Source organism: Siniperca chuatsi, linkage group LG6, assembly GCF_020085105.1.
Source record: "Siniperca chuatsi isolate FFG_IHB_CAS linkage group LG6, ASM2008510v1, whole genome shotgun sequence".
Lineage (NCBI taxonomy): Eukaryota > Metazoa > Chordata > Actinopteri > Centrarchiformes > Sinipercidae > Siniperca > Siniperca chuatsi.
The window spans coordinates 27937528-27950822 of record NC_058047.1 but is presented as its reverse complement, the minus strand read 5'-3'; the positions used below and the strand labels follow the sequence as shown (position 1 = coordinate 27950822).

The 13295-nt window shown below is 37.6% G+C and overlaps 1 protein-coding gene across 1 annotated transcript in view; it reads left to right on the top strand.

Moving 5' to 3' along the window:
- LOC122877905 (inactive N-acetylated-alpha-linked acidic dipeptidase-like protein 2) overlaps positions 1-13295 on the top strand; it is a 586509-nt gene that overhangs the window by 418752 nt on the left and 154462 nt on the right. The gene's annotated exons all lie outside the window — the stretch shown is intronic.

Genomic DNA, 13295 nt, shown 5'->3' with positions numbered 1-13295 from the left:
CCATTCATTAACTTCTCCACTTCTAAGGACAGGCAGAAATAGTGTTGCCAACTATTTTCAACAGAAAGTAGCTAAAGACTACTCAAAAAGTTGCTAGATGTTAGCCTACCAGATGATGTCACAGGCTAATTTGCATGTGCGTGACTCTGTTACGTAACTATTAGCATATACACATACAAGATGTTAAAAAATGATAAATGACCATTGATAAAGTTTCACCTAATCTAATTACCTTTATAGTTTACCATTATTATTATTATTCTTCAAGCTGCTATCATCTCATCTATGTGCATCTAAATCTACCAGTAGTTTAAAAAACGTTTTATGAAGGCTGTTGTATAGACTGTGGAACTAAAGTATCTTGAACAGAGAGGATCCAGACTTTAGAAAAAAGTCACTCTTGTAAAAGTTCAATTCATTTAGAACAAAAGCAAAGGAGAAGAAATTCTCCCCGGACTAACAATGGGGATTAGTAATTGGTTGGGAACACATTCACAGATCATTCACATTTCTGTCTGGTAGCAGATTCATAAGGATGTTATTGAGTTTGAGTGCACAGTTAAAGCCTCTGTGTTAGGGTTGCCAACTTCCTGAAATGGAAATGAGTCACGACCAATGAGTCACGACCAATGAGAAGTGCATTCTCTGTTTGGGTAGTGGAACATAACTTGACAGACAGGCTGAGGGAGAGAGCAGGGGGAGAGGGAGAGGACAGAGCATGAGGGTTTTCATACATAAAGGGTATGTCATACAAATTGTCCTGTCTTAATAGTCTAACCTGTAATATTTCTCTCCCATGTACTTGCACTGAATTGATTCTCAAAAATACAGAACAAAGCGTGTCCCGTATAAGTTCAATACGGAACATGTCTTTTAGTTTCTAATTACAGGATGATTCCATATGTTACGGAAAGATTCCGTATTTTACAGGACGATTCCTTATTTTACGGGACAGTTGGCAACCCTACTCTATGTGCAGGATTTGAAAATATCTCTCTATGGCGACTCTCAGTGGTTGTTCAAAAAAAAGACTGTAATGCCACACCAGCAGAGGGAGCCCTCACCTGAATTCTGACTGCGTGCCACTCCCTCTGCTCACTATACAGTCACTTCCTGTTTGGCAGCCATTTTATGCATGGCATGACCAAACAGGCCTTGCGAAGTATTGACAGTTCTACTGCCTTACCGAGCGTTCTGTAGCTGTTCACCTTGTGTATGACCATTTGCCTGCTTTCTCTGATTACTGATTATTGGATTTCCATTTTTGACTTGGCTGCCTGTTTGGATTGCTTTTGTGTTTGTCCATCTTGCCTGCCTTTTGACACCTGCCTTTGGATTACCCCTTTACCTGTTTGCCTTTGGACTGTTTTTGTGGTTTTGACCTTTTGCCTGGCTTTAAGCTCCTTTTGGACTGTTCTTAATAAACTTCGGCACATGGATTCCAACACAGCTTCCGCCTCCGCATTGCAAAGACATCGTAGCAGACAGCGCTGCATCCTTCCCCATGATTCGACCTGGAGAATCTAAGATGCCATGATCGCATGAACATTAACACTGAGGACAGTAACAACTATAGTGACTTCAATGACTTCAGAATTTGCAGCGTAGATTTTATGCAATATTTCTATAACTGTAGTTGGACTTCTGATACTGCTTCTCCTACTTGTAGTACACAAGTAGTACAGTATTACTTCAGTTATTAATGCAGCTTACTTCAGATATGGAGAGTAACTAGCAATACTACTATTTCCACTACTTTAATTACATCTTTTACATACACAGTTACTAATACTACTTAAAGGTCCAGTGTGTAACATTTAAGAGGAGCTATTGGCAGAAATTCAATATAATTTTATAAGTATGTTTTAATTAGTGTATAATCACCTGAAAATAAGAATCGTTGTGTTTTTATTACCTTAGAATAAACCATTTTTATCCACATAGGGAGTGGGTCCCCTTCCATGGAGGTTGCCATGTTGCTTCACCATGTTTCTACAGTAGTCCAGAATGGACAAACCAAACACTGGCTCTAGATAGGGACATTCGTGTTTTTCGTGAGTTTCGCAGCCACCGTAGTTTCTCCTGCACGCTTGGAAGTTGGGGGTGAGTCGAGCGGTATTCAAATGGTTGCAAACTGCAATTTTACCGCTATATGCCACTCAGTCCTACACACTGGACCTTTAAAGTACCCCTCCACTCAAAAATGTGTTTTTCTTATGTTTATATCCCCTAAAATGTCAGACCTTGACTTTGCTGACTTGTATTTTAGAATTGTAGAAGTAATTTATATAATGTAATTAGAAAAAAATGTAAATAAAAGATTGAATATATAATTTTTGACTTAAAATATAATATATTATCATATTAACCCATGTATTACTGTTTTTACTACTGTTTCTGTTGGGACAGTTAGCTCATTTTCTTACCCAGATTATGCCAACTATGCATCCCCCATAAAAACACCTTTTTGACTTTTTCACCCATACAATGCTTTTTTATTTTGCCTCCTCCTAATTTTGCTCCACTTTAATCTCTTCAACTCCTTGTTCTCCTAACACTCTCCCTGTGCTCTGCTTTCATTCATCTATCTCTGCACATTATTGCTCTTTATAACAGATTGGCATGATAGTTAACACAATGAGAGAAACATAATCATAAGAAATAGGGAGACTTTGACTCTTCTTTAAAGTATGTCACCTGTTCTGTGATAGGGGGAGGATGACACTCTCAATATGATCTAAATAAAACTAACTTCACTCTCACCCCATCCCACACTTCACATTCACACACAATCTGCAATGGCCATTCTGCTGATTAAGTATAGCAGTTCTATGATTCAGCCTCCCAAACTGTCTCTTTATTCCAACCTGGGGGTGTTTTGCAGATATGTTCAACCCTCGCAGATATCTTCTTCCCAACTTTCACTATCTCTTTAAACTTTGAAAACTTTTGCCTTTTGAAAAAAACACACCTCATCGTCACTCTCTCATTTCCTTCCTTCCTCCGCCTCCTCCTTTTTTTGTTCTTCCCCTTCTCCCTTAAGCACTACATCCCTCTCTTTGCATCCCTCTCTCCCTACCTTGCTCCCTCGCCTTTTATCACTTCTTAATCTCCTCTTTCATCAGCAGCAAGCACTGCATCTACCCACCCTCTCATTTTCCTCATTAAAATCTCTCTCTCACTTCTTCTCTGCATTCTCTCTTTGTCTCCTCAGATTATGCTCTACAGTATATTTATTTATGTCTTTAGGTAAGTCATCCATCCTCAAGGAAGATTCATGATCTTGCCAGGCACCCAGGCAGGTACAAGAGGTCACAAGTTGACTGATTGTACAGCGCAATGTCCCTTTATTCCCATGCTCTACCATAAACTAACTAATTAGTAGGAATGGTCCAGTCTACCTGTGACATTAAGCTGTAATGAAGCTACAGACAGTGTCTGCCAAAGCTGTATAAAGAGAGTAAGAAAAAAGGAGACAGAGAGAAAGTTCCACTTTTGATGTTCTTTAATGAAACATCTTTCACAGAAAAAGGAAATAACTCTGACAATGTGTGCATTTATATTTTGCTTTTGCTCTGCTTTTTCTATCTAATTCATTCATTCTTTCAAGCTTCATGTTAAGCTTTTCATGTTGTTAGCAGCAGCTCCAATACTGTCTTTTTTATGGAATATGGTTTATATAAACCTTATGCTCAGACGTCATTTTCTTACTGGTCATAAATACCCAGGGGATTAGTGCTGCTGTGAATACTTTTGTAGGAAAGGGGAAACATCCAGGAGCCTGTATACAGCTTACTTCAATCTGATTGGCTTTCTCTTCATTGCCTGAGGACAATTTCTCACTCAACTTGACACTTTTTCAATTCAAATTTTGCTACCTAGAGCGTAATTGCCTATATATTGCTCCATATGCCCACTTCGATTGACGGTGCATCAACCCCACCTGTAACTGTTTTACAGTGTTCTGCCTGAATACTGGCTTTGCTCCTGAAAATCTGACATTTTGGAAATACAACAGTTCAGTCACAAGAGGATTGTTTAATAATTGTGCCCACATTGGCTTGGGTTTCATTTTGGTTTTGTTCATGGTTTGGTTTTGGTTAAAAGAAGTAAATGATTGTAATAATATATATATATATATATATATATATATATATATATATATATATATATCAATGACACCCACTTAGAATTTCAGTCTTGGTATTATTATATCTCAGTGCTGCATTCGACACGGTCGACCGCAACATATTACTAGGCCGATTCGAAAACTGAGTGGGACTTTCTGGCTACACTGGTTTGAATCCTACTTAAAGGACAGGGACTACTTTGTGTCTATAGGTAATTATACATCTGAGCGGACGAAAATTACATGTGGAGTTCCCCAAGGCTCCATTCTGGGGCATTTTCCGTTTAACATCTACATGCTACCACTAGCTCAGATTATGGAAAACAGCAAAATATGTTACCATAATTATGCAGACGACTCACAAATTTACATAATGTCACCAGGGGACTATGGTCCAATACAAGTGCTGAGTGTATTGAACAAATCAACGATTGGATGTGCCAGAATTTTCTTCAATTAAACAAAGTTAAAACCATAAAAAATTGTTTTTGGAGCCAAGGAGGAACAACTAAAAGTCAGTGCACAGCTTCCATCAGTAATGTTAAGTACAAAGTCAGCCTACTACCACCATAATAATATATCCAGAATTAAAGGATTTTTTCTTTTTCTCAGCAGGATTTGGAAAAACTTGTCCATGCATTTATCTTCAGTAGACTTGACTACTGTGACGGTGTCTTTACAGGTCTCTAAAAAAAATCGCTCAGACAGCTGCGACTGATTCAGAACGCTGCTGCTCACGTTCTCACTAAAACCAAGAAAGTGGATCACATCACTCCACTTCTGAGGTCTTTACACTGGCTTCCTGTCTGTCAAAGAATTGATTTTAAATACTACTGTTACTACTAATACTACTGGTTTATAAAGCACTGAATGGTTTAGGGCCAAAGTACATTTCTGATCTTCTGCTACATTATGAACCATCCAGACTTCTCAGGTCGTCTGGTCACCTGTTTTATCTTGTTTTTATTTTCTATTTAACTCTGTGTTTTTAAATTTATTTTTATATTGCCCTATGTTGCTTTTACGTTTTATGTAAAGCACTTTCAATTGCCTTGTTGTTGAAATGTGCTATACAAATAAACTTGCCTTGTCTTGCCTTATAATGTATAATTGAGCTGAAGAATTAATTACAATATTGCCTATATACCATACTATATTTTGTTTACCTACAGTGCAATGAAATGTCAGAACAATCGGAGGTCTCGATTGCTGCCTGATAATGTTGGAAAATGTTCCCTTAAAATGCATATCCCTGTATCACTACAGAAGTCTAAAATCAGATTCTTTAAAGATATTTAAATTGGGCTTTGTTGGCCAACTGAGTTGTATGGAGAATGTCACTACAATTTTTATCTTTAAGAGGATATTATAATCCAGTCATTTTTCATTCTTCTGTTGTTGTTTTTATGTAGATACAGATCACTATAACAGTTTACAGACCAACTTCTTGCTTCAACTTTAACTCGCATGTTAATAAAGGCAAGGCAAGTTTATTTCAACAAGGTCATTCAAAGTGCTTTACATAAAACATAAAAGCAACATAGGCCAATATAAAAAAAACATTTAAATACAATTAAAAAGAGTTTAAGGAAGAGATTAAGAAAATTGCTGTTTGTTTTTGGATTTCTGGATCTGGCATAGGAAGATGACATCCCTATTCTTAATCATGCCTACAAAGCTTTGAGTAGCCAAGTTTCCATCCAAATTTAACACAAATTTCAATGGAATTTCCGTAAAATAGGCTAAAGAAAATGCTAATTAGTGTGCGTTTCCATCCACTACTGTGAATAATTGGAGTTTGGTGCATCGAGATAAAAAAGTTGGTGGCGCTAATAAGAGGGCGCAACAAGATTTAAAAAGCACCAGTCAAAACCTCAAAACAACATAAATTTTGTGGAAAACATGATGGAAATATGCCGTTTATTTTGTTTCATGTATTCAGTTGAGGAACGTTAAAGTCTCATCTTTGCTCTACAAAGATCTGATGTTCATCTCTTTAGTGAAGTGGAAGCTTCAGTCAACATTCAAGTCACAAGCTTCATGCATGTCATGATTTATTCACTAAGACTGTTTCCATTGCACAGTGTTGCATATTGCTTTTATTGATACACCAACTTTTCCACCTCAGCCAAGCTTTTTTGCAATATTTTGAGTTTCTTTTTTTTTTTTAAGTATATGCATAAAGGAGGTGGATGGAAATGCTCTTACTGGCTCAGTTTTTTCTTCAACTGAGGAAACAGCCATCAATGAGTACAATCCCAGACCTATTTGAATCGCCTAATCTGGTCGACAGTGTTATCACTGCCAATAGAAATGATGGGAAATTACTATAAAATAAGACCCAAGTTGTAATAAACCAGAATTATTTTGAATAGGTCCATTGCCCTCATATGTGGCCCTTGTCCACTGAGAAATCTGATGACTGTGATATTCTAGGCCTGAATCAGACACTTTATACATCACCTGCATGTCTCCCTTTTCATCTTTCTCTGTTTTAGCTACACTACCAAAAGGTGTGTGGAACCAGAAAATGGCTCATCCACTGCAGAAACAATTATACATTACTATAATGAGTAATTGAATGATGTATACAATTGTTTGTGTTAAACAGAAATATTTTTATAAATTACCTGTAGATAGCTCTTAAAGTTAGACCACTGGATTACAAAATCCTTTTTGGTGCTGTGACTGTCATGGTTCCTGTTTTATTTTGTAGTGTGCTGCCTCATGAGTCATATGTGTGTGTGTAATGTGTGTAGTTTTACTGTCTGTCTTTGTTTGCTTTTCCCAACATTTTTGTTTATCTGCCTCGCCCTGATTAGTTTCACCTGTGTCTCATTTTCTCCCCTCACCTGAGTGTACTTAAGTCTGTGTTCTTCCTTTGTTTGGTGTCAGTTCATCTTGGTTCATGTGCCTTGCGTCCAGCTGTTTTCCTTGTGTTTGTTCCTAGTGTTTTGGATTACTACCTCTGTTTTCAGATTATCTGTCTGTTACATGGACTTTGGATTTTCCCTTGTTTGCCTGTTTTGGACTGCTTTCTGGTTTTGACCTTTTGCCTGCCTCACCGTTCCGTAAGCCTTTGTACATTGACTTTACTCATTAAATCATTGAACTGCACCTACTCTGCCTCCGGTGTCTGCATTTAGGTCCAATCCCTCGGCTTCCCTGTGTACCCCGTTTGGCAAATGTGACAGTGACACGTCCTTGTAGGAGACTCTCTATAGCAGCATGCTCAAAGGTTTCCATATAGCCACTCTAGTATTGTGTACGGAACCTTTATGGTCCCAACCAGCAGGTGTTTTGGTATGTTAGCAAATCAAAAGGGTCAAACGCATCATTACAGCTCTACAGAGTAACACCGTACTAACCGAAGAATCCTCCAAGAGTCCCTCCTCAGTGTTTACTTTTTATTTACCCTCCCGTCTTGTCTCACCTCCTTGAACCTAATTGTCCATTCGGTGGCAACTGTATTTCTGGCACACTCTATCGCACTATTCATCATCTCAATAGTCTCAGAGCTGCCCCAGGTATGCTCCCAATTCTTAGAGACAGGTCTAAGCATGTCGTTAATCATGTTTGCACAATGCCCATAATACTTCCTACTTATCTTACTTTGCTTGGACCTGTCTTCCAAATTGAGATGCTACTGCACTGATAGTTTTGGAATGGGTGCTTGGGAACCAATTATAATACAACTAGGTACTTCTTTTGTAGGGGATTTACACCGTGAGTGGGGACAACAGGAGGGTAGATAGACAGAAAGAAGGCAAGTGGAAGAGAAACAAGGGTGGAAAGAAATAAGTGAAGCTTTGGTGGATAGAAGAATACAACAACAATGGAAAAGAGCTTGTGTTTTAATTGGGTGTTGTTCCAGAGATGTGTGTGTGTGTCTAGTCTCCAGTCGGAGTGTGGGTGGCTTGTAGCAGGTACCTCCATTTGAAAACAAATGTTCATCAGTAGACAGTACATTGTTAGACTGAAAAAAGACCAGAGTGGCAAATCCTTCATCTGCCCTCTCTCTAAGAAATGGTAGATGTACGTATTTGTGTGTGCATTATACAGGTTTTGTGGGCTGCTGTGGTGTTATTTAAACCCCTCTGAGCTCTGTGTGGGGACCTACGTTGTTTATAGTACATGCTACTGTGTCCCATACTCAATAGGCCTTAACTCATTGATAGATGACTCCATACTGCATCCTATTTTGTTCATATAGAACTCACAGGATTAATAATGTATGTTTCACTGAAATCTTATTTTTGTGGAAATTTGCTAATTGAGTGAGATTTGTTTGTATTATAGACCAGATGCATTCTAATCATTCTGTTATTTGACTAATTTAATATAAATATTCTTATCCAACCCTGTCTATTAGAAAGATATTAATATACTGTATATATACATACTAGTGGCTGACATTTTTTCGAGAATCCTAATGTTCACAGGACAGGAATTTTTTGTTTTAACTCATGTCATGGGATTTGGATGGGACAGGAGTATTTTTTATGGGAGTGGGATGGGACGGGAGTGAAAATCCACTCCCGTGTCATTCTCTAATACATACCAGTGGCGGCTGGTGACTCAAATAATTGGGGAGGACATGAGGAAAACCAACCCCATGCGTCATGTTATTTTACACTAGTTGGCTACTTATCTCTTACAGGATTTCTTAAAAACAACATCATTTTATTTATTTACAGATTTAGTAATCCTGTACTTAGTACTTAGAATAACTTTGCAATATAATTAGTTACTCTTTAGATCAAGAAACAAAATAAACTAGAATAAAATATTTTTTCCTTAAAAGGTCCGCAGTGTTTTGGTTTTGGTTGGGGTTTGTTTTATTCATTTATCAAGTTGGTAAATACTGCTAATTATGATTTATTTTCTAACTTTACAACTTGATGAACAACTGACCAGGATGTAATGGAATGTGGGACATTGAGCAAACAAATCGCCAGATTAAAATGTAGCCATTTTATGTTTCTGCAAACCTACGTTTCATATGTTGAATATCTATGTTTCAAACATTGAAACCTAAACCACTTAGGTTTAGGCTCAGGAAAAAATCATGATTTGGGTTAAAATACCACTTTTGTCACCAAAACAAACGGCTACAAAAGTCCGGTTTTGTCGTGTGAAAAAAAAGAGCTGAAAGGGAAGCTAACAGTGGTGTCGGGTCTCTGCTGCTTTTGCAACTCCAGCCATCTGACTACCAATCATGCCACCGACCTCCCCTCCACTTCTACGTATGGAAGTCTGCCTTAGAGGATGTCATCTGAACTACGTCACTTTTCATGTGATAGGTATTGTAGAAATGTTGATATGATACGTATTATTCATATTAAAACATAGACAATGTATCTGTGGTTTACAGAAACGTAAAATGGCTACATTTTATTCTGCAGACTGGGCTGCATTGAGAGCTGTCTGGGATACATTGGCTATGCCTGCAACATTTTTGGGAAATAAGCATTTCTTAGCTACATTTAGATAAGACTTTGATATGGGACAGGCCTTGTTGAACTTGGACATATTCAGTATTGAAATGTACACTTTGATGGAGGCAGCTCCTGAGAACCTATTTTCCTACTCAGCCTGTGAGCAATGGGGTCCTAAATGAACATGTAATAATTTGACAAAATTAGAACTGTTTTCATGATTCTTGTATTTCAGTTTTTGTCCTTAGTTAGAGTTAGAGTTAGAGTTAAAATGGGCAGAGCTCAACTCTTAATAAAAATAATAAAATTAAGTATGATTTTTTCTCAAAACTTTAACTTTGTTGCTGATTTAGACATGAACATTTTATTTTATACAGCAAAACTTAAGGTTTGAAGCCAAGTTTTCAGGGACTTTAAATAATCTAATGTAAGCCTTAACCAATAATTGTGACTGTTACGTTGACTCATGTAGTCATCGTCAAACCTGCTTACATGATGTCACTGGCAGTTTGTGAGCTAATTCTGTCCCTGTTGCTGTCTTGACATAAGGTTTAGTAGGTCTAGAGCATGTATTGGTAGCTGTATACACAAGCGTATCTCATCCAGTATACCAACCCATTCACAATCAAGCTGATTGATGTGATTAGAGAATGAACACACATACTGTAAGTAGATACTGGTGATGGAAGAAATATTGATGAAACACATTCCCACTAGCCACACTGGTGGCCTTAATTATTTCCATATATATCAAGAGCTGAATTTGTTACCCATACATAAAAGTGTCTCTTGAAGAACACACCACAGTACATCCCCATAGTAACAAATTAAACCTGTGGTACACATTCTGAGGAACATATTAATATCTTAGTATTTTCTCAAATCAACCAAAGCTTTATACTTCAGTAAACGCCTGTTTCTCTGTGTTTCTGTCTCTACCATATTGACATCAATAGAGTCCAGCAGGCTGATAGTATTTTGATTCAGAATCCTTTTAGGAATAAACAGGCATAGTTGTAATCCTTTCAAGTGAGTCAAGGCTTATTAGAGCAGGAGCGCTATCCGTGTTTTTCTTTTTTCATTGTCTGGTTCAGACTGAGAAAAAGGGAAACTTTGGAGCACCACTTTGAGGAAGTTCATATATGTATACTGCACTGTCAATGCTTGCTTCCCGTGTAAGATATTGAAATAAAGGTCAAAATATTCACCCAGATTTTGAAATCTATAACTCACTTGTTTCATGTTATTCATGGCACATCAGTCACCCCCCAAAATTGACAACTAAAACAAATTAATAACAAAAATTTCGTATTTTTTGAAAGGTTTCATTAGAGTTTGCTCGCTTCCTGTGCAATGACACCTCCATATCCAATAAACTGGATACCACAATAGAAAATACCATGAAAATGCCTCGATGTCCATGGGACTCAAAACACACTATGAAGATCATTAAAAATGCTACTTACAGAAATAAGTTTGGTAACTTACTTTTTACCATCACCTATTCCAAACATTTTTACATACACATACTGGTCTGGTCTGAATACTCAAACCTCCTCCTACAATTCTAAAATATCACAAAGACTATTCCCTCAGAACCATGCATAATTTAAATCATCCACACAGTGTATCTCAAATGCCGCAGATCTTTGCATGTTTCCAATATGTTGGATTTTGAACACAATTTGTATTCACTGTGACAAATTGTCCTCTTGTACTCGCTCTTAGAGTATGCGCTGACTGGAAAAATAACGGCTGATATTTTAATTGAATTATGACACCATGACAGGCTTTCAAACATGAATAAGGGATGACAATAGACTGGCTTCAGAATCACACTGTAAATGGTAAATATGAACATCATCCACATTAGGGAATATGCAAGGAAGTCTCATTTATATGTCTAATTTATATGTTTTCCCACATAAAACCTGTGGAAAAGAAGCTCACAGTAAATCACCAGAATGAGTCTCTGACTTTATGGCCGCGCAGCCATCCAAGATGGTTCAACAGCACACTTGGCATAATGTTTGAAATAGTACGCTGTCTGCAATGTGTTTGAATTACCATAGTTCTTGTATTGTCAGGGAAGGCATTTTGTGACTTCGGCAGGCTCCATGAATATGCATAATCACGAGGCGAAGCTGCTCTGTCAGCGTGGCCCTTCCATCACAGTTTCATATCACAACAACAGGACATCAGTAGAGGAAAGCATATGAAAATGGGTGTTAGGTGAAGAATGAGCAGTTTCAGTACTTGCAGTTGTGATATTTGTCAGGTGCTGTGGTGTGATGCATTCGCCCAACAGTAGTTTGTATCTTGCCTGGTCTGCTGAGGTCATGTAAGACTTATTATTTGTAATAGGTGGAGGCAGGTGTAGTCACATAGCCAGAGCCTTCTTGAGATCAATTTCTACTTAATACATGACCCCTAAATTAATTAAGACAGAAAACAGCCTAATTTGTGTATAACCTATGGCCCTGGAATATACAAAATTACTCTTAGCAAGGATTAATCAATGCCTATTCCGTAAGTGCCCTGTTTCTCTGTGGGCAATCTTCTTCAAGGTTGGCTTTTAACCCACTCAGCAATCATTTGATCAGCTGCTAAAAGCTCAGAGGATTTCTTCACTGTTAGTGGGTAAGGCATAATATACTGTATATGTTTACAATACATTATACAGTAGGCTTTTTGACATGTCACAGTAGGAAGAGCACAGGTATAAATGATAAAATGAAGTTTCAGGATGCATGCTGGCTCACTGTCACACTGTCCTGACACCTGAATAGAACAGAGCCGTTGTTACTGTTATTACTACTGTTATTACTAACTATGGCAAAAAGTCTGCTATGAAAAAGGTCTATTAAATCAAAAGCGAAAATGAGATGTAAACATTATGTTTGACTGTTTGCATCTACTGCCAAGGTAGCCAGCACGGCTTGGCCCAACATTGTCCTAAATCCAGATTGCCTGGTTGCCAGCAGATTCATGCCAGACTCATGATGAGTTGCCAGAACTGTTCGAATGTATAGGACTTGTCTACATATGTCCATATTCATCTAACATCTTACCAGAGTTGATTCTCAGCCCACCTTGGGCCCATATTTGCACCCATACAAATAGTCAAATCTAGCTGGTATATATGGGCCAGAGCCGGCTCACATTTGCTCCTCTGGCGTAGATGGCACAGCCAATTGGCTCGACTCACCTGGCTACCTGGGTGATAAGGAATGTAAAAGTTTGTGCTGCCACATCATACTGACATTTTCACTATGGCACTGAAAGTACAAGTGGTAACCAGTGTTATAATCAGTATTAGTAATTAGCTTCAGTGTTGAAGCTTATAATGCTTAGCTTTCATTGACTCAGAGAGGTGTTGATTTAACTCTATGCTCATTTTTGTGACTATACTTTTTGATTGTGTTTTATTAGATTGTGTTATTGAAAGGTGTTTCAAATATATTGTCCACCCCTATTTGCATGCATTGGGGAACAAAACGTTAATCAAGCCTATTAAATATAATTTTATATAAAAGTATATGCAAATATTTGTCAGTGTGTTCAATGTTTGTCAGTATCATTTAATCAGTTCCATAAGTCAAATATCGTGATACATTTCTAATTTGAAAATATTGTTTCTATTTGTTGATACATCATATCTATAAGTTGATACATCAGTCCAGATGATCTTGGTGTAATAATAGTGGGGAAAAGTAAATAAATATAGA